Source organism: Amborella trichopoda, chromosome 9 (genome assembly GCF_054954075.1).
Source record: "Amborella trichopoda isolate Santa Cruz 75 chromosome 9, AtrichopodaSantaCruz75HAP2 v2.0, whole genome shotgun sequence".
NCBI lineage: Eukaryota > Viridiplantae > Streptophyta > Magnoliopsida > Amborellales > Amborellaceae > Amborella > Amborella trichopoda.
The window spans coordinates 4,705,780-4,728,045 of NC_142344.1; the positions used below are offsets into that span (position 1 = coordinate 4,705,780).

The 22,266-nt window shown below is 32.8% G+C and overlaps 1 pseudogene; it reads right to left on the reverse strand.

Annotated features, from left to right (window-relative positions):
- Window positions 1-13,895: 13,895 nt before the first annotated feature.
- On the reverse strand, window positions 13,896-16,882 carry LOC105421536 (truncated transcription factor CAULIFLOWER D-like; annotated as a pseudogene).
- Between the last annotated feature and the right edge of the window lie 5,384 nt (window positions 16,883-22,266).

A 22,266-nucleotide genomic window follows, 5' to 3' on the forward strand; every position in this document is an offset into this window, starting at 1 on the left:
ATATTTTAAGGCTGTCACAAAGATTTTCAGTAGTGAAACCACATTTCTCGATACTATTTGAAGGTAGGCTCTAATTTTATTGTTTAGAGCCTAGGCTCTATACAAACCGTACCCATTAAAAAAAAAGGTGCTTTTTTGAATGTCTTGTCAAAAAAAAGAAAAGAAGAGTTTCTTTATGGAAAAACTTTATAGGAAAAATTACATGTGGGCAATGTTTCCCATGTGGATCTACTTCCTCAGTCAAAACACCTAGCTAAATTTGATATTTTTAGTTTAAAATTTTGTGAACCATGTAGCAATTACTAGATGATTATTTTAAAAGGAAAAATTGCATTTTTGAGTTTTATGGCACTTAAAAAGAAAAATTGCATTTTGGTGTAACAGGGTGGTCATGGTGATTTACGCAAAAACTGTATTCATTTGGTAATAAATAGGTGGAAATAGTATCCGTATGTATTTTTTCAAATTTAGATAAGGTTGACACGTTAAAATGTAGAATTAAGGTGAACCTCTATAATCTTTCGAAAATAGTTGTTTTGATTTTGGAAAAATATCTAAGTAAGCATCTTGACATTGAGATGTATAGGTATGAAGAAAAACGAGATTTCAAGTCCTAAAAATAGTTACATCTTGCGACATATAATCTAGACCGTCTATTTTCAAGTTTTTCATATATTTATAGATCTGCTTGATTTGAACCATTTTTGAAGTTTAAAATTATACAATTAGAGATAAAAATATATTCTTACATTATCCTTAGAATTTTCGGCATCAAGATTGCACCTCATTATAAGATTTGGAGGTGTACCTTACTTTGATTGTTTAAGGTTGCAACCTCATACAAACCGCAACCTTTTTTGAATGCAGGTTAATGGAGAATTGCCCGTTACTAGCTAAAGGGAGAGAGAGAGAAATGATCTTTAATTAAAGGAAAAGTATATAAAGAGGCTATTTACTTTTGATACATGAAGATCATATTCACTTTTGTTTGTCACATTTCAGTTTAGGTAATTGTAAGAGTGTCATTGACGAAACTCATAGCTAAACACAAAAATTATCAAACATAGTGACACACTCCAAGTCATCTAATTTAACATCTAATGACTAGAAGTAATTGAAGCATTCTTGTAATAATAATAAATAGTCTCACAATATACATTCCTTTAATTAAAACCCATTGAATTCAGTGAAATTTCACAAACCAACTCGTTTTAAATAAAAAAAAATATAGTGATGATTTTTGTTTGTGAGGAAATGTCAATTTAACTGATTTGAGAAAACTAAAGGTATCGATGCGATCTTAGGGGTGGAAACGGGCCGAGTTAGGTCCACATAAACCCAGACCCAAATAGTATTAGGGCCCAATATTTGAACCCTGACCCATTGGGTTCAGAACATGGACCCAAGCCTGGATCGGGCCCGGTCGTCGGGTTGGGTCCTGGTCCATTGCGACCCTTCGTCATCTAGAGATGGAGAGACATGCAACAATGGACTTTTCACGAACTTGATTAACATGAAAAGTTGAAACAATCTCGATATCTGGTTGCAATTTACTCTTGTGGAAAAATGATTATAAAGCAATAACCTTACCTTTTAACCGTGATTCCAAATAATTCAGATAGGGACAATAGGTCTGCCTTCACCTAGACAAGTGGTCACACCTAACACTATGTTGTCCAAATCAATGCCAACGCCCCACTATATTCACATACACCAAATAACACTTCACTCAAGAGACATTGATGAGACTTATGTCAACACAAGGAGGGGCGGGGGAGAGAGATTTGTGTGGAAGATGTGTGTGAGAGAGATTGATCGGGAAGATAGTGGTTAGAACTGAGTGAGTGAGAGATTGATGGGGACCATACTGGTTAAAGCTGAAAAAAAGTACGTGGAAAATGAAAGGATGTGTAATCACCCCCTCATCATCTAAATAAAAATCCTTTCATGCTCTCGAGAGAGCATTAGGTCATTTTGCTCTCTCAGGGAAAACTCAAGCTAGGTGTAGTTTTAGAAGCGTGGATGCAACCTATCGAACTTAGCGACAATCATGAGACAAAATACAAAAAAGAAAAGAAAACTTTCAATAGGACTATGTAAGAGCTTTAAAAAATGGAAGTGTGTATAAAGAGACTATTTATCTTTTGTAGGAATAGGTCACAATTATTCTTGTCTTTTAAATTCCAAAATGGGTGGTTGCAAGGGTGCTATTAAATAGACACGGAGTTCAAAAAAAAAAAAAAATTTATCGAACTTTGTGACACACTCTAAACCATCAAATTTGACATCTAATGAATCCAATTTGGCATTCAACATAAAAGGAAAAGTTTGTATAGAGAGCCGAGGCTCTAAACAATCAAATTAGAGCCTACTTCAAAAATTTCACTAAAAGAGGTTGTTTTGATGCTCAAATACCCTCAAATTGATCATTTCGACATCAAGATACATAGATATGAGAAAAAAAAATAGATTTCAAGTTTTGGAAATAGCGTATTTTGTAATGCATTTTTGGACCGTCAATTTTCAAGATTTTTAAGTTTTCATAGATCTGTCGATCTTTACACTATTTTTGAAGCTTTAAACTTTATAAATAAATATGAAAATCTATTTTAAAGCTATCACAAAGATTTCCCAGTATTGAAACCACATTTCTCGATACCATTTGAAAGTAGGCTCTAATTTGATTGCTTAGAGCCTAGGCTTTATACAAATCTCACCCATAGATAAATAGTATCTTTACGGACAATCCCTTAAAAAATTAATAATCAAACATTGAGTACGGGTCAAGCAGTCTAATTTTGCAAAGTTTGAACTAGGTGTTTAAAGGTACCTCTCAAGTAAATGAACAATATGCTCTAGCATAAGCACAACATACATGCCCCAAATCAAAAGCAGACATGCATTGTGCAACTTGTGTTCCCTATCATTACCCCAAAAAAAAAGGCTTGTGTTCCCTACATAAAGGACGGAATTTGTTTCTTAGTGCATGGAATTTGCATGGAGACGCAGAAATATTTTGAGTGATCCTACTGGACAATAAAATGTTTCTACAACAAAATCGATTGGACAAATGGATTCGAGATTTGACGAGGTTGGGACAATGGAATGCTTCCGTAGTGAGTGTGACTCATTGGAGAGAAATGAGGAGAATCAATATGTTGTGACAAAAAGAAAAAGGCAAAAGAGAAGAAAAGAGGATAAAGAGACATGGTCTTTTTCTTTCACATGAAGGGATGAAACATTTGAGAACCTGTGTCATGTAGCAACAAAGAGAATCTACAATTTTGAGGTTGCTTCCAATGGTTGTAAGTTGTATAGTGAGGAAGTAATCAAAACTAGGCATGCTTACTGTTGTGAAAAAATCACGTGTCGGTGATATCGCGGAAAACGAGCTAAGCTAGCAATGATATAAAGCAAACATAAAAGAAAATATTGAATTTTACGTGGTTCGTCACAAATATAGCTATGTCCACTGATGAAGATGATCGATAGCTTTATGATCGCACCCCTCCAAGATACAAGACTACTTTCACTTGAGAAATTTCAATTATTGAGCCAAATGCACATAAGGTCTGTTGAACCCCAACATAAACCTTAAGGACCGTATACATATGCTTAAAACACCTTAACTTGCACAAGCCATTTATTAGGGTGTGTGGTTCGCATAAGGTTGCAAACTTAAAACAATCACAATAAGGAACACCTCTTAATTTTATCATAAACATAATTTTGGTGTAAAACATTCTTAGGACGACTTGAGAATCTATTTTTATCTCTAATTATAAAATTTTAAACTCAAAAAATGGTTCAAATCGAATAGATCTACAAACATTTGAAAATATTGAAAATGGACAGTTCAGATATTGTGGTGCAAGATACATTATTTTTGGAATTCGAATTTTTTTTCTATATTCATATATCTTGATGATTTTCCAATATACAAAAGAGCCTTTTGTGATGGATTTTTGAAATTCACTTTAATTCTACATTTTAAGATTGCACGCTTATATAAAGTCTTTCCTTATTTAAAAATGTGCCTATAATATTCACATGGCTAATAAGAAACTTAGCAAGATATACCATGTTCAAACTTCGGTCTAGAAACATTCTCAAGCATCAACGAATATGTATCTTAAGGAAGGGAGAGCATTAACAAAAGAGCATGCTGGAAAAAAGGAACTATAAATTTTATCGCGTACTTGTAATATTACATGGACGCTGTTAGCATGCGGCCAAGCCCACAAATGTAGAGAATACATAATTTTCTCTTAATTTGATCTTAATTTTTAGAGAATATATAATCTTCAACATGAAGATCATGAATATGAAAAAATGAATAAATTTTTAAAATTAAAAATAATAATTATATTAAAAAAAATATTCAGATAGTTAGTTACAATTATTTTTGAATGGACCACCTATTTGCATCCATCTTAAAGAGAGATGCTTTATACCTCTAGACCACATATTGAACAAATTCGGTCCAGCCCAAGAAACAATTGTTCAATTGTTCATATTGTATATCTACTCCTGAAGTACTTGAGAGATCTTTTTTTTTTTAATATTTTATCTCAAATTTTGGGATTCCACTTGAGAATCAGCAAATTAATATTTAAAATAAGAAAAAATAATTCTAAGATCTTAGACACTTAGCTCGTCCAAAACTAGTATAATCTCCATTCAAATATTTGAATTTTAAATTTCAAAGACTGAATGGATGATATGCTCATGTGGGAGCTCATAATCATTTGGCTTCTAAATAAGAGCCTTGCGGCAAGTTTGGTTGTATTTGTAATCATTAATAATTCACTATTTTTATAATAATCATGACAATAAATTATCTATTGTTTGGTAGTATCTATTGTGAAGTTATCTAAGATTAATTTATATATAAAATTTAAAGCCGATTTTATATATAAACTTTTTTTTTTTGAAAATCACTTTCTATTTTATTTACAATAATTTGTTGAAAATCACATATTTTTAGCAATAAAAAAAAGCTAAAAAAAAATTCAAACTCACTGGAAAAAAATAAATAATTAAATAATATTATACATAATACAAATTACATACAAAGAACTAACAAAATTATATATTCGTTTCAGATAAGACACTTTATTCTAGAAAAAATTGATTACCATCCAAATATGTCCTACGGAGAATTGTTTTGTTAAGAAAATATTCACCCGAGGTTACTTAGATATGAGCTTTTCAATTAACCCTTTTACACATGGCAATGTATTACGATACCCGCAGCATACTGTTCAATTTGCTACCGATGAATCAGCCGTTTAAGTTTTTGATAGTGAATAACTCCTTCAATTTTCCTATGCTCAAGCGACTTGGTGATTTGAGTAGAGGCACAGCTCAACAGCTTATGCTCGATGTTCACAGTAGAGAGAGAGAGAACTTTCAAAGGGGGGAGAGAGAGAGAGAGAAAACTATCAAAAGGGGGAGAGAGAGAGAGAGAGAGAGAGAGAGAGAGAGAGAGAGCTCTGCCCAGTTGAGCTGTACTCAAAGTCATAAAAGGCAAACTTTGAAAGGAGAAGAAAGTATGGTGCTCCTGTCTAATGAAATAATGAGTAATAATAGAGTGTGTGTGACCCACCATTAGCCTTGTGTCTTGGTCTAGTGGGCCCAACCACCCCATCCTTCATTAAGGCCCTTTTCACTGAACGCTAATGACCCAATTGACTATGGTTTTTCCTTAGTTATCTCATTGAACTTTAAAGATCCCATGGACTATAATTTTTTTGGTTTCCTTAGTTATTGAAGCATCCAACACTTGCCCACTTTGAAACCCAAGTCTTAAAAACAAAGTAGACTCACTCCATGACTTTAATTTCATTTGGGGCCTCAATACTTCTTAAAGGAAGGAACAAATTGAACTCCAAATAGTTAATTTTTTATTTGTTCCCATGTTAAACCTTTTAAGGATTTCTGTTGTGCAACTTAACTAATGACGCATATCAAGATCTAGTTGCTCTAAAATTTTACTTTTATTAATTTTATTTTTAGAGATGTGGGTAGACTTTTTATGTTTTTTATTGGAGTCAATTTTTTGAAATAGGATTAATATGAATTTTTTTTAAGTTGCTTTGATAAAGTCTATTTTCTTAAAGTGAGTCCTTTCTATTAGAAAGGGTTGCTTACTTATAAAAGAGTCTTTTGTAGAGAGAGGGCCTTTTGTAGTTTTTTTTTTTTGCTCTGGTGGTACGTGGTGGAGGCTTCAGACTCCTATATTTGTGCTTTCTTCTTGATCTTTTCTTAGTTTTTTATTTCTCTCTAAAACGTGATTATTTTGCCGGTTGTTGGCTATCAGTAATTTATACTACGTCAACCAGCCACCTTCAATTGTTTTCCCTCTACTCTAACACCCCATGAACCCTGTCATATTTAGGGTACCTATCATGCATAATTCCATTCAAATCAATCAAACTTCTCAAATGAGTCTTTCTCCTCTCTCTCCCATTAAATTTCGCACTCTCAATTTTTAATTTTTCTTTTTTTTAAGTCCCATCTCCCTCCTACTTACAATTGCCAAGAAGTTCTTGTCTCCCACAATTCCTGAGGTCCAACTTCAAAAGAACCTCCCCATCTCTGTCGAGCTGTATCCACATGTATATAAGTTCTACATGCACTGAGCAATGCATCATGACATCTTGCATAGCCCTAGGATTGTTCTATATGATTATAATCATTTTAGCTTCTTTTAGATGGGTGGCCTTAGACCATTATGAATCCATAGCAAGAAGTAGTGGATGGGTCATGGAGAATTGTTGGTTTAAGGTTGATATTAATGGTATTGCAAAAATTGTGGTGTCTCATTTACAGTATGCTCAGGAAATTAAGACTAAAGAGATTTTTGAAGTACTTTGAGTTAATAACAAGTCAGAAAGTGAACCTACATAAGACTAACATCTATGGTGTGGCTTGTGATGACAATAAAGTAAAGGAGTATGCAGAGCTTGTGGATTGTGGGCTTGGAAGTTTTCCTCTTAAATACCTTGGAATGCCTCTCACTACTAGTAACAAAATTTCAGCTTTATGGGACCCTTTAATTCAGAGAATGCAATATAAATTAGGCCCTTGGATATTCAAATTGCTGTCTCTGGGGGGTAGACTTACCCTTATAAAGTCTGCTCTAGCAAATTTATTTTGTCTTTGTTCAAGCTGCCTTCTAAGGTGGTAAAAAAAATTGGAGAGCATTATGAGAAACTTCGTGAATTTGAGAATAAAAAATATTTTCATTCGGTAAAATGGGAAGAGGTTTGTGCACCTATATCGGATGGAGGAATGGGGATTGGAAGATTGAAACCTATGAACAGTGAACTATTGACAAAGTGGTGGTGGAGATGTGCTAATGAAAAAGAGCAGCTTTGGAGGATCATTTGTGAAAAGTATAGTGTGGACAAGGAACTTGGTATTATTGCAAAGGGTAAAAGTAAAAGGGAATTATATCTCTTTGGAAAGGGATTGTTGCTCATCGTACATTCTTCTTGAGTAATGTAAGAATGGTGGTGGGAAAAGGAGAAAATACTAGATTTTGGCAACAATCTTGGATCGGTAATGGTCCTTTAAAGTCTCAATTTCCTAATCTTTTTGCTAAGGTAAACTCAAAAAGTAAGATGGCAAGTGAGATGGTGAGTGGAAGAGGATATGTTGCAGTTTGGGATGTACAATGTCCTTATAGGAGAGTAAACAATGTTGTGGAAGAGGAGATAGTACAATGTTTGATATTATTAGAACAATATTTTTACTGTCCTGATGAAAATGATAAGTTTGTTTGGATCCCAAATAATTCAGGCGTTTTTTTGTAAAATCTGCATATAAACTGATGTACTATGATATGCTTAGATGGATGGATAAAAGTTTAATCAAAATTTGGAAATGGCCAATCCCTTTTAAAGTTCGTGCCTTTGTTTGGTTACTTACACAAAAGAAGTTGTTAACTTTTGATATGCTGAGAATAAGAGGGAAAGTATTGCTAACTGTGTGTGTTATGTAAAAATGATGAAGAATCAGTTAATCATCTATTTTTTAATGGAAAATTGTTTCATGCAGGCTAGACTGCATATGCGGTCCAGAAAGTGTAAAGCATCCATCTTAAAGTTGGATGTAAGTAGTTGTTCCATCTGAAAACAATAGAAACTAACGGTCTAACTGTTTTCGTACTAAAATTATTATTTTTAGTTTTAAAAATTTATTTATTTTTTCATATTCATGATCTCATGTCCTTAAAAATTAAGTTTTAAAATCCATCTCAAAAATATATTTATTAAGAGGCCCGCATTTCTACGTATGTGGGCTTGGCTGCATAGAAACCGGGTCCTTTTTTAGTTGTATCTTTGTGAGAAGTATTTGGACTTGGGTCTCATTTTGGCTGGGCATGCAAGTGGATATTATTTCAGAAGCAAATAGATTCATAGATGATTACAGATGTGGGGAAAAAGGTTAAAGAGATTTGGTCAGTTGTAAAAGCTGTGATTATTTGGGAGATATGGAAGGAAAGATATAGAAGGTGTTTCAAAAATCAAAGTAAATGAGTAAATGATATACAACAAAAGATCAGAGTTACTCCTGCAGAATGGTTATATGTTGTAAAAGAATGGTGGGGAGTTCCTCGAGTGGATCTGAATAATTTGGTTAAAGAAAAAAGTACTAGAGAAGTTCGAATTGGGATTTGAAAAAAACCAGAATCAGGGTGGATAAAAGTAAATTTTGATAGGAGTTCAATAGGAAACCTTGGTCCTGCAGGGATATGAGGTATTGTTTGTGATTGTGGAGGAAATGTTATGTTAAAATATTAAGGACTTGTTGGGTTTATCAATGCAAATGAAGCAAAAATGAGATCGTGCTTACAAGGTATTAAATTGGCCAAGCAATTTAATAAACCCATGGTGATGGAAGGCGACTCACTAAATGTGATAAAGTGGATAAAAAAAGAAGCTGAATTTCCTTGGATGTTACATGGTTTGGTGAGAGAAGTAAGTTTCGAATTCAGGGGTTTGCTTGTTAATTTTGTTCATGTATTCAGAGAAGCTAACAAGGAGGCCGATGAACTGGCTAAAGATGGTGTATCCTTAGCAAATTTAAGTGTGATTCTGTAAGTTAATTTTCTTGCAGTAGTTTTGTTGATTTTTATCTGTTTTGGTTGTAATCTTTTTGGGCCTTCATGGTTCTGTTTTCGGGGCCTATGTTCCTCTGTAAAACTGTTTAGCCTGTATAGCTTCGTTATGAATGAATGAATGAATGGTGATTAATTCTAAAAAACAATTGGTGTTGGTTGAGCTTCTGGCAAGAAATCTTTGCAAATGGAGTGCACTGTTGAATTTTATCAATGATTGGAAAATTAAATTTTCACGACTAGTTTTAAGGGGAACTTGATGACATCATGCTCAAGGATAAACTATGGAAGTGCATCGCAGGGCTGAAAATCGGCTAAGCAGCCCAACTCGGCCTGGCTTTGAAAATTTTGAGCCTAGGCCACAAATTTTGACCCAGGGGACCGGTTTGGCTGGCCTTGGGCCAGGGACTAATTCAAAAATAAATTTTAGTAGAAAGAGATAAAGAGGTGCGTGAATTAAAAGAGAGAAAAAGTATTTTACAAGATTTTTTTGAAACATCCTAACATCTCTCACTCTCATTCTCACTTCCAATAAGAGGTCTCTCTCTAATAAGTTCTATTTATTCTATTTTAGATGAAACTCATTCAATAGAATGAATCCATTCACTTTGGTAAAGTGAATAATGACTTGTATTTCTTTTTCACGCCAAACTAAAAGGCGGATTTGATTTTAAAAGTGAACTATGCCCTGCTCTATTTTCATTAGGCCACACTCTCTCTCTCTCCTTCCTGCAAAGCTTCGCAATAAATCTAACAAAAGCAATTTAATGAGTTTGCATGCATGATGTAAACTTTTCCATGAACATAAAAGAGATTAGAATACTTTTTCCTAAATTGAATGCATAACTTCATTGTTTCACAGGTCTTCATTATTTTTCTGGTTTTCCTTGTGCAATGTGCATGTTTAGAGAGACTAATTGCATAAACGAATACCCACTAGATATTATGGATGGTTTTATTTTGTTAGTTTCTTTTGGTGCCATAGGGTATGTTTTGATATACTCATTAATTCAGCATTTTAATAAAATTAATGAGTTACCGGTTGTTTGATAGTGTGAGGCATAAAATTATCTGCGATGAATTTATAGATAGCATACAATAGGAAAATCTTGTCATAAGTAAATTAATTAAGAAAAAGTACGACCATTCTTTTGGAACAAGGTGATCACAATTGTTGTTGTTACCCGTTAGATATGAAATCAGATGGCTATGAGCATTCTATTGACTTGGTCCAAAGTCTATAAAAGTTTTTCTCGAAATTTCTAACAAACTTCAATGTCTAAATTCACATCTGACGATTAATAATGGTTACGCCTACCTTATACCAAATATAAATGGTCTTCTAATATACAATCCCACTAATTAATGTTCATACTTCCGCTTTTGGCCATGGGGCCAATCCTTTCCCTCCCCACACAAACAAAGGAGAATTTCATGTCCATCTTACTTACAGGACACACTTCTCAACAATCATTGCAATAGCTAGGATAAAAATGTTATGAATTAGTTATATACAAAGAATTATGTTTATGAATAACTGGAGTGTCTCAATATGTAAGTTGAGTTAACGCCTAGTTTTTCTACAACGAAATTACAATTAATTTTACAATTATTCCAATGGATTTTTTTTACAAAGAGACCATTTATGTTTTGAACATGGAGGTTATAATCTTTCCCATTCATTAGATATCAAATTGGATAGATTGGAGTGAATCACAAAGTTTGAGATTTATTTTTTGTGGCACTTTGCATCTATTTGTGACACTCTTACAACCATCCATTTTTAAATTTAACAGACAAGTATGATTGTGACCACTATGAAAAAATTAAATAAATGGTCTCTTTGTAGACAATCCCTATTTTAATTTATTTCAAATACCCAATCATGAAAACGTTAGTTAACTATTGGTTATATACATGGCTAACCCATACGCTGTTATTTATTCCCAAATAATGTATTTGACATAAATGTTGCATCCTTGGATAATAAAATGTTAACTATCCTTTTGTTACGTTTCTATAACTTGAATTATACAAGACCCACTAGCTCACCACTACCATCATCCTTACAATTAAAATTCAAAAGTCAATATCCCCACAATTGATTTTCTTCCTCATCCAAAATATGAAAAATTTCATTATTGGCTTTCTTCTTTATGACACACTCTTCAAGAATCATCACAAATTGAGCATTTGTTACTTTTACTTTATGTGTAATTTTAGATGAATAAAATTTATAAATTAATTAAAAATAAATAATTATAGGGATATATATCAAAAGAAAAAATATACAATGAGACTATTTATCTTTGGTCCAAGGTGGTCACAATTAATCTTGATCATGAGATGTGAAATTAGATGGCTACATTTATTCCATTGATCAAACTCAAACTTCAAAATAAATTTTCTCGAATTTTATGACGCACCCAAGCTATTAGATTTTACATTGGATGGTAGTAAGTAATTGTGACCTCTTTGTATCAGAGGTAAATGGTCTCATTATAAAAGTATACAACGACACCATTTATGTTTGGTATAAGGTGGTCACAATTAATCTTGACCATTGGATGTGAAATTAGATGGATACATTTATTCCATTGACCAAGCTCAAACTTCAAAACAAATTTTTTCAAATATCGTGAGACGCCCAAGCTATCATATTTCATATTGGATGGTTGTAAGTAATTGTGACCTTTTTGTATCAAAAGTAAATAGTCTCATTGTATACAATCCCTAATAAAAACTTGGTATAAAGGGATTCACAATAAGAGGATTCATGTAGTACCGGAGAATGGGGAGCCATAAAAGGTGGTTAAAAGCGATGATAAATGAGGGACAAAAATCTTAAAACTTAAGAATCTCAAATTTTTGCTTTCCTTTAGATAAGTATATGGGCACCACTTGAGCTTGAAGCCATGAATCAAGGGTATTGTGGTTTTTTTTTGAGTAATTTAGTGGGGAAGACAGGCCGTATCCGTTTTTTCAAATAGATTAGGAGTTAGCTTTTGGAAAGTATTAGTAGGATGTGGGGTGTACCACCACCAGCCCCATTCTCAGGTATTGTGATTGAAGGCATGGGTTTAAGATAAGGTAAGCATACTAAACCCAATAACTTAAAAGAAAAAAACCAAAATGCATCAAGCCCTTAAATGGCCATTGAGGTGGTTGGAGCCCACCAAGCCAAGGCATGTCTCTCTCTTCAAAATTTGCCTCTCACCCTTAAGCACATAATGCCTTTTGTTTTTATTATAATGATCTCATATTTGAGATTAATGGATACAAAATTGGGATTTCTTGGACCTGACTCATCCAAAAAAAATGCAAAAAAAGAAAAAGAAAACAAAAATAGGATTGTCATCCTTGCTTTGTGTAATAGTTTGAGCCTAGTCAAAAGAGATCTAATCCTCTTGTTGTTGCACTGACGAACCAGATTCTCCAATTCGCTGTCAAAGTAGTTTCCATGCCAACCAGACAAGATCATATGTTATTAGCATTTTCTGAAATAAATTAACCTAAGGAAAAAAGAGCATGTGAGAATTCAAATGCTTTAGGTTAGACTAGTTATACAAGCGGTAATAGTGACCAACTTTTTTTCACAAGAAGGTCAGGTCACAATTACTCTTAGCCGTCAAATGTAAAATCGAAAGACTAGTATGCCATTGATAAGCCTCAATGACCTATTTTTTTTTCCAATTCTTTTTTTTTTCAAACTTTGTCTCAAATAATGTCACACCATCTTATACCATAGATAAATGGTCTTAATGGTATAAGATCTACAATGAAAAAGATAGGCATAGCCAAAATTTAAAATATTAGTTTTATTAAACAGATGGAAGTTGATCAATGGAAACTACCTACATTCTGCTACCTTTATTTATACATTACTTTATATTTATGCCAAGTGCTGCCAACGGGCCATGCTAGCCCTCAGACTAGCCCTGGTGTTGGTTCCAATAGGGCTGGCCCTTGCTGAAAAGCCCTTGGCCAGGCCCAGCCCTAGCGATGTTTGGAACGGACCGGGCCACGCAGCACATTACGAGTCCTACTTGTGCCTGCGTGAGCATAAATTGTTTTGAATATTTACTCTCTTGTCTTCTTTCTATTTACTAAATTTAAAAGTTCATTCAAGGTATTATTCTATAAATTGCAAAGAAGTTTTCTATCTCATTCTAAAAGCAATGTTGGAAACCACTATTTAGGCTGAGTACTTGGCCCATGCTTGATTCGAGTACTCGGACTGAGTCCAAGCAACTCAGCCAGAGTAGTGCCAACCACTGTAGCAATAAAAAATGGTTAAAAAACTATAAAAAATACAAAAAAATTAAAACAAATAGGAAATGTATGTTCAAAGTAAGATTAAGCAAAACACATGAGGTTAAAAAAGTAGTAAAAAACTACATTTTAAAAATAAGTTGTGACTGGGGTATTTTTAAAATAATCCAAAAAAGATATGAAAAATATAAAAATAAGTATTTATGGCCAAAACACTTTCCAATCTTTGCCAAAATAATAAGAAACATAAAAAAATATCCCAAATAAATTTGTTATTTTTGAGATTTTTATATGATTTGTTTTGAATTTTTTTAATATGGACTTTGGACACCCTACTCGGGCTTAGCCAGGGCTTGAGCCCGATTAACTCGGTACTCAGCCGACTTTGCAAATGCTGTCTAAAAGTCTTAACTAGCCCAAGAAAAACAAACTACTACATACAAACATGTGAATTGCATGGATTGAAAGGCCATACCGCATTCACTGTATTTTGGCTTCAGATTGCCAAAGGGTGAATCGTAGATGTTCCGGTGGTGTAAGTTTCAGGCCCCTGAAATGTTGCAGTCTCAATTGGAGCAAGCACTTCATTTGTCTCCACGCGATTGCTCTTATCGTTCAAACCAACTTGATCAGTAAGGTTCAATGCATTATCGTTTATTATTAAAGAACTCGCGGATGAATTGGGTAAGCAATCTGGATTTGATTGTGGATGTTCCCTGTAAATCAAAATTTTCTAAGTACTAGAGTCTGGAAGAACATTATTTGGGCCTACTTTCTTTTTGGTACATTTATTCATTCATCATCAAGAGATGTGTCTATGAATTTGTTCTTTTCTTTTGTTCAATGTTGTTTAGCTAGTTATTTATTTCTCAACTAATTATGAAAAATACCGTATGGAGTGCTGAGAATTGAATTCTAAGAAAATTTGAAGTGGGGAGCGTGTTTCCCTTGGTGGGAACCAATCCGGAATTTGAGCCGAATTGAACCCACCAGCATTTGAATTCTCTCCATGATAATATGTCTGCATATATATTTTTTATCATACAAAGGTCAATCAAGTCAGCCCAATCTCAGAAGAAAAAGTTTCTGTTTTGAGAAATTTTGCTTTCGAGGAAATCTTTTATAGGTAAATTTCCCACTGCTTCCAAATCACGCTGCACCACACAAACAAATAGACTTTAGAATATATATATATATATATATATATATAACTTTGAAAACAACAAATTTCACTCAGCATAAAAAGAACAAAACATGATTGCATAATTTGCTATGTGCATTGAGATCTAACTTTGCGATTGTTTAGTTGACTGAGTGTATCTTGAAGGATATGTTCATAGTATTCTGCTTCTGATAGTGATGCGATCCTTATGGGTTCACCTTCGAATATCCTAGAATGAAGATAAAGATGTGAAATATTCATTTGCTTTGTTTTCTACTTAAATATAGTTTGGAAATGAGTTATTTTCCCATAAGTGCGAAAGGGGTACCTTAGTTTTCTCTCAGCATCCTCCAATTCATGCTGGACCCTAATAATTTATTGTTGAAGCTCTTAAAATTTCCAGAGTAGTTGGATCTCATGAGAAAAAAAAAAAAAAGATGGATAAAACAAGAATCACAAGATCGTAAAGGAAGGAAAATGAAAGATCAATTATGAGGGGATTGCATATTATAAGACTGCTTATCTTTGTATACAGTGGACACTAGATAATTTATAAAAAGATCTCAAACAAATATGTGATTGAAAATAATGGTCGCACATCAAGCCAAGCTTCTTAGCTCTCTAATTTTACCATGATTCTCCAAAGGAACAATATTCAACTCTGCATTAAAATCCTACAATGGCCACTATTTATATCTAAAACCTTAACTCTTAAGAAATACTAATTCTAGTATGACTAGAACTTCTAGTTATAACACAAATTCCTAATGACATTTTTAGCCTTGAGAAAATAAATAAAATTTTCCAAAACTTTGAACTATTTAACATCTTAACTTTGATGTATTTTCATAAATTTTAAAACTCATCTTCATGTATTGTATGATGTCTAATTGAAATTTGACAAAAAAAAAAAAGAAGAAGATGGGCTATTTGAAATTAGATTAAAAAATTACGGGTAAGTTGTTAAATAGTTCAAATTATAGCTTTAATTTTGCTTAATTTTCTTAAAATAAATAATTCCATAGAGATGCAAATTATAATTTTTATAAAATGCCACTAATACACCTAAAAAAATCTTATAATCCCTAAAAAAATTCAAAACCCCAAAAATAAAACTTAAAAAGTACAAAATATAACCCTAAAATTTAATAATATTAGGCATCCTTACTTGCATCACTTGGGTGCAAAAATATTGGAATGACCCCTAGCCATTTCATTTGAAATCAGGTGGCTAAGGATGTATCACAAAGTTCAAGAAAGGTTTTTTTGGACCTTGTACAAAGTCAATAACATATTCCTAATCCGATTTAACATCTAATGATTAATAGTGATTGTAGTCTTGTTATAACAAAAATAAACAGTTATTGTTTTCTATATAAATAAGTTGTGGGCGTACCTCAATGCGTGGGTCCGGGTTGGTTGAGATTCTTTAAGACAGTAAACAAAGAACCCACCATTAGAAATAAAACAAAACAATCAAGAGAGGTTAGCACAAATGAAGCCCTTCATTTATAAACACGAATGAAGCCCTTCATTTATAAACACGAATTTTGCATATGTGCGTGAGAGAGAAAGTGAGGTACCCGCTCAATTGAGAGACCAAATCTTCTTTCGACCTCAGCTTCACAGGTCTTCTCGGACATGATGTTTTGCAAAGTTGATAACAATAGTTTCCCTCAAGTTTGAGTAGGGTTAGAAATTTGAGTACGCATACACATGCACAAGAGAGAGTTACCTCTTCATTTTGAAATCTTTTGAAGTTGTAGGCAAAGCATAAATGAGAGAGCAAATGAACCTAATTACTAATAAAGGAAAAAAGAAATGTGAGGGTATGATAAAAGGCACCATGGATAAACAAATGGAACCTGTTAAATAATGAGAAAATTATAAATACCCCTGAACAAATTTTCTATGCATCTTGGGGCATCTGTAATTTTCCCTTCAATTTTAAACTCGTACCTCTCTCGTATATGCACAGGAAGGTCTACATAGCGAGCAAAAACTTCTTCAATCCTGCAAAAGAATACTCAAAAGAGAAAAAAAAACAAAAAAAACAGGCGATATAGTCATGATCAAGCTGAATATTCAAAAATAGGAAAGACAAAGAAAAGGAGAAAAAATGGTCAATTTCTTGACCTCTTTTTTCAAGAGAAAACACCGAGCTTTCTAGTTTTGGAGAACATCATAAGAGCAATATCCACATCACAGAGAACATATAGCTCATAAGCCTTCTGGAGAAGGCCATTTTTTCTCTTTGAATAAGTCACTCTCCTATTTGGTTCGTTCTCTATCATCTTCCTTTCAAGCTTTCCTCGCCCCATTTTCTCCTTGCTACCACTGTTAGACCAAAAAATAACAATACTTCTCTTTGAGTGAAATTGAGAGAGCCACTTCTCTTCGAGTAACAAAATGAGATAGCAATTCAGGCCATTTTATTGGCAAAAATGAATAATACTTCTCTTTGAGTAAAAATGAGAGAGCAAAGTGATGGCTCAAAATAGCTGAATTCTCTATGAGGTCCTGCCTCCATTGTAGACAAGTATAGAAAATGGAATCGAGAGTAAAAGAAAATGGAATCAATGGTATGTTGGTGCATTTTAGAGAGAGAGAGAGAGAGATCGGGTGTGTAACTTGGGTTTATTGCATGTTTTGTCTTTGTTTGGGTCACAAGTTTAACCAATATATTTTAAATCTTCCAAGGGAGGTGCTACTCTTACTCAACTCTAGCATAAAATATGCCCCTAACGACGATTTAAATGGTCTTTTTTAGTGCATTACCCATACAACTAAAAAAGATTGAAACATAGTTCCATGAACAGTATGGTCCTATCCTTCACTTAGTTAAGATGCACCAAGATTCAATTGAACTACATCTTCAATAGATATCAAGCAATTGTGAAATGACTTTATGTTCCTGCTTAGAGGAATTTTGAATCCCTATTGAACTTGTAAAGCCTTGTTTCATCTTGCACAAACAAAAATATCATTGCACAATATCCTACTTTTTGTAAGCATGCCAATAAAGCAAATAAGTTACCATAATGCTTTTCACCTCTCATTATTCTTTTCGATATCATAATTAATATCCTGAACAGAAGAGCCGAGTTTTCATTTGAGGAAAGTAGTCCATATATGTGTTGTTTAGGACATTCATGGTACGTCGCCATGAAACTTACTCTCGGTAACTAATGAGATGCTAATTTCGAACAATGCGGATTATGTTTCGCTTACAGTATGGTAGATGCCTAGTTGTGCATTACACACCATTTACTGGAGTTTTTATAGAGTAAGGCATAAAGCATAAGGTTTAAGGTTTGAATTTAAGCCAAATACTAAAAAGTATTGGTTATTGTTAAAAATATTCATTATAATTTCAAAGGTACAACATAAGGCTATGGTATAGTACTATATGGTTAGGAGTAGTGGTCCTTTGGAATTAGGAAAAAGTTCGTACCCTTCCTACATCCAAAAATGTAACTTAATGAGCTAGAGCATGGCAATACGTTCATTTTTCAAGTGGGAGTACCACTTCATGGAACTTGAATAGAAACCTAGGGGTGCTTATGATATTTCATGTCTAATCTCTGGCCTTGTCTGTCATGAGAATAGTGAAGTGAAGCCCACAGTTGTTAAAACCCTAAAAAAAGACTAGTGGGATAGTGTTATAGTTTTTAAGAATGAAGATTTTCCCCCCCTAGAATCCAGGCCCTCTCTTCTCTCTATGCACCCATGGGAAAAAATAGGAGGAAAAGATAAACCTTGCCATTAATTAGAACATATTATCTCGCTCTAAGCATGCATAGGAAAACATAGAAAGAAAATATATGCTTTTCCATTACTCCCTAACAGAAATTTTATTTTATTGTTCTAAACCTAGATTCAAATCCTCTTTCTCAAAAATATTCAAACTCTCTTCCTCTCTCTATATTTTTTTAATTGAGTAGCTATATATGACAATATCTGTGACAATATCTACAATTAATTTTTGCTGCTTTTCCTGGTTTTCACTGATGATTACGTTGAGAGAGAGAATCTCAACCCTCACGGTCAACCCTGGTGGGATTTGATATTTGATGGCTCCAATTAATATCCTCTCTCTAAAAAACATTCAAACTCTCTCTCTCCATGTCTTTAATTGAGTAACCATATATAACAATATCTACAATTCATTTTTTTTTTACTGCTTTCCTTAGTTTTCAATGATGATTGTGTTTAGAGAGAGAATCTCAACTGTCAAGGTCGACGTTGATGGTATTCGAAGGCTCCAATTAATATGTCTAGAGAGAGAAAATTGCATAGGTACAGTGAAAAGAGACATACCATTCTTTACGAAGTTGGGAGCCATGGTCCCATTTTGCTATCAGCTTTAATGTAGTTTTGGTACTTCTGACCTCCAAATGGAATTATGAATTCCAAGCCCTTTTTCAATGGGCCTTTTTGTTTTACTCTTGGGAGGGATCTTGCTCATTTCTTCTTATATTTTGCTTCTACAAAATTAGTTTAAAAGTCACATCACGATAGTATATGATATTAAAATCTACAATCTACATTGATATAGAGTTATATTAATGTTCATAAATTTTTTAGGGAGTGTTAAGTTAGCATGGGAAAATAAATTAGAAATTGAAGTAGTGTTTCAAAAAATGGATGAGTCAAAATTAGTGAGCGGTCTTGTCCAGTTAAAGCCAGCTTAACATTGGTCGAACTGCTTGGAGTGGATTTTAAAAAACGTATAAAACTAATATTTGAAAACCTAAAAGATAAGAGGCACTATAGAGTAAAAGTCCCCTTGTTTATGAACGAGTTTCTTTCCCAAGACCCTAAAGGTCCAGCTTGGTCGGGACCAGGCCAAAGTGACCCTTACCTAAGCCCAACCCAGCTGTTGAGTAGATGGCAGCCCTGACCAGGTTAATGCTATTGGATGGGAAGAGCCTGGCTTGCTACAAATTAAATTTCCTTCACATACATACCATGTATATCACATATTTTCTAGAAGAATGGAATGTAAATAGCAATGTTTTAGTGTTCAGATTTTTGCCACTATACAGATCGTACCATTATTTAAATCTTGTTTTAAACATTTTTTTTTATTTTTTATTTTTGCTAGGAAAAATTGGGTGTCAAATTAACATACGAGTGGTTTATAGGAAACTTACCTAAGCGATAACTAAAAGCTTGCAAAAGAATATGCGATGTTCTCATTTAAAAGAATACACTGAAAATACTTGGACGAGTTTCTAGTATCTGGATTTATAAGTAAGGCATAGGAGCACCATGCCACGGCATTATGTGTGGGAACCCCAACTAACCTACACAAAAAAAAAAAGATCTTAATGAAGCAATAATAAAAATGAATAGAAATAAAATAATCTTTCATTGTGATATAGGATTCGTTTGTCATTATAATATGTTGTAAAATCCAATGAGAATAGCATCAATACCAATTTATCTGCACACATATCCAATAACTACTTTCAAAAGATATAACAACAGATTCTAACTAAAAAAGAAGTCGTATAGTTTTCTACATAAAAGTGGAATGCTAGGATTCTATTAAAAAAAATGAAACATCAAATATAGGTAATGTAGCATAAACATATGACTAAAGAACGATTTGGTAAAATTGATATTTCAAATATGAATTGGAGAGACTTTCTTTTATTCAAAAGTTATTATTTCTATGATTTTGAAAAAACAATATGTAAGGCATGGGATTAAAAACGCACAGTGATGAAAGAGATGTAGATTGAAAGACTTAGAATAAAACAGAGGGAACAAATAAAAAACTAATGAGGATCCAGGTGAATTGAAGAGGAAAAGATCCTAAATAAAAAATCAGTTAAATACACTAAAAATCTTTGATAGCTAAACATATTGATTTTAACTTTGAAAAGAAAAATTCCAATCTAAAAAATGTTCGAGTTGGATTACTAGTTTGATTTATACATTTAGGGAATGAATGTTCTGATGTTCTATATACAATAACAAGAAGTCTAAAATATGATTCAAATAAAAGTCCAAAGGTGATATTAAACATGAGAAAAAAAAATTAATTCCAAAAATGAAATACATAAAAGGTATTAAATTTAGGTTATAAATCTCGTGTCTTTAATTTTATAAAATTGTACTAAGAGATATTTTTTGGGACTTCAGATCTTCTTTATAATTAGATGTGATATATATATATATATATATATATATATATAGAGAGAGAGAGAGAGAGAGAGAGAGAGAGAGAGAGACCTGCAAGAAATTTGGTGGTATTTTTTTTTGAAGAGTGCATCCATGGAAAGAAGAAGGTAAATAATGAAATTCCTCGTAATTGGGTAATGAAGGAAATCAACAACTGAGATATTGTGGTTCGAACTAAGAATAAAATGAAGAAGATGTGATGGAGTAGAGAGTCCTGTGAGTTGTAATTTATAGAAACATAAGAAAGGGACGGTTACAATGTTTATTTTGGAAGGATGAAATATTTAGAAAAAAACCAATTATTAAGGGAAAAAAATCGGGGTACGTGTATGGCATGCAAATAGACAATAACTGAAATATATTAGAAAGACTTGAATTTAAAAAAGTAAAGAAAAAAAATATACGTGCATTGAAGTAATTGAAATTAAGTCCTAAGAAAAATTATTTCTAAGACAAATTAAGATAAATACAAGTGTTTTTATATTTAGTTAACTCTTGCCTTTTCATTATCTATAATTCCATAAGGTTAGGGAATAACTAGTAAGTATTGCTGGTGATGATTATTGAGTAAGTGTGCCCATATAATGAAGAAGATGATAAAATTCATTATAGTTTAGGTGAAGAAGGAAACCAACCACAGGCATACTGCACTTATAAGTTCATGTAATGCAGATGGTCATGATTGTTTAGAGAGTTTTGCATAATGATGACTTTTAAAACATATCAAAGGGGTGCTTAAACACCATATTTGTTTTTGAATAAAGTAATATTTAGGCAAAATTAATTACTTAGGAGTCGCAATGTACATAACCAATATTCAAATGATGTTAGCAAGTTGGTGTTTTTTTTTAAAAAAAATGAAATGTAGCTTTGTGAAAATAATTGTATGAGAGTAGTAAAACTCAAACTAGCGCTCTACATAGCATCCTAAGCCCCTCAAGTCATTAGACATATTTATTTATGTAGCTGACTTATTCATAAACAATCATCCTCAAAGACTTTTAATAGTTAATAAAAATCCTAAAAATAATCTAAAGACAGAGCATTGCAACCCATCATGAATATTTTAAAAGATGACAAAAAATTAATAACTTAAAGTTCTATAAGAAAATGAGATAGGTTATAGGCCTTAAACAATCAAATAAAGCTGCACCTCAAAATTTCACTAGAAAAGGTTGTTTCGATGTTGAAAAACCCTCAAACTGATCATCTTGAGATTTATAGGTGTGAAATTTGGGAAATAGAGCATCTTGTAAGTGTATTATTTGGACCATCCATTTTCTAGATTTTCAAGTATCTATAGATTTGTTCAATCTATTTGAAGCTTTAAATTTTATAATTAGAGATAAAATAAAATTTCAAGCCATCACAAATATTTTTGTTACTGAAAAATCATTTTTTGAAATTATTTAGAGGGGTACGCTTTACTATTATTATTTAGGGCCTCAATCTTATACAAACCATGCCCATAAGAAAAACATTTTTTTTTTTTACTTTAATATTTAAGTTTAGA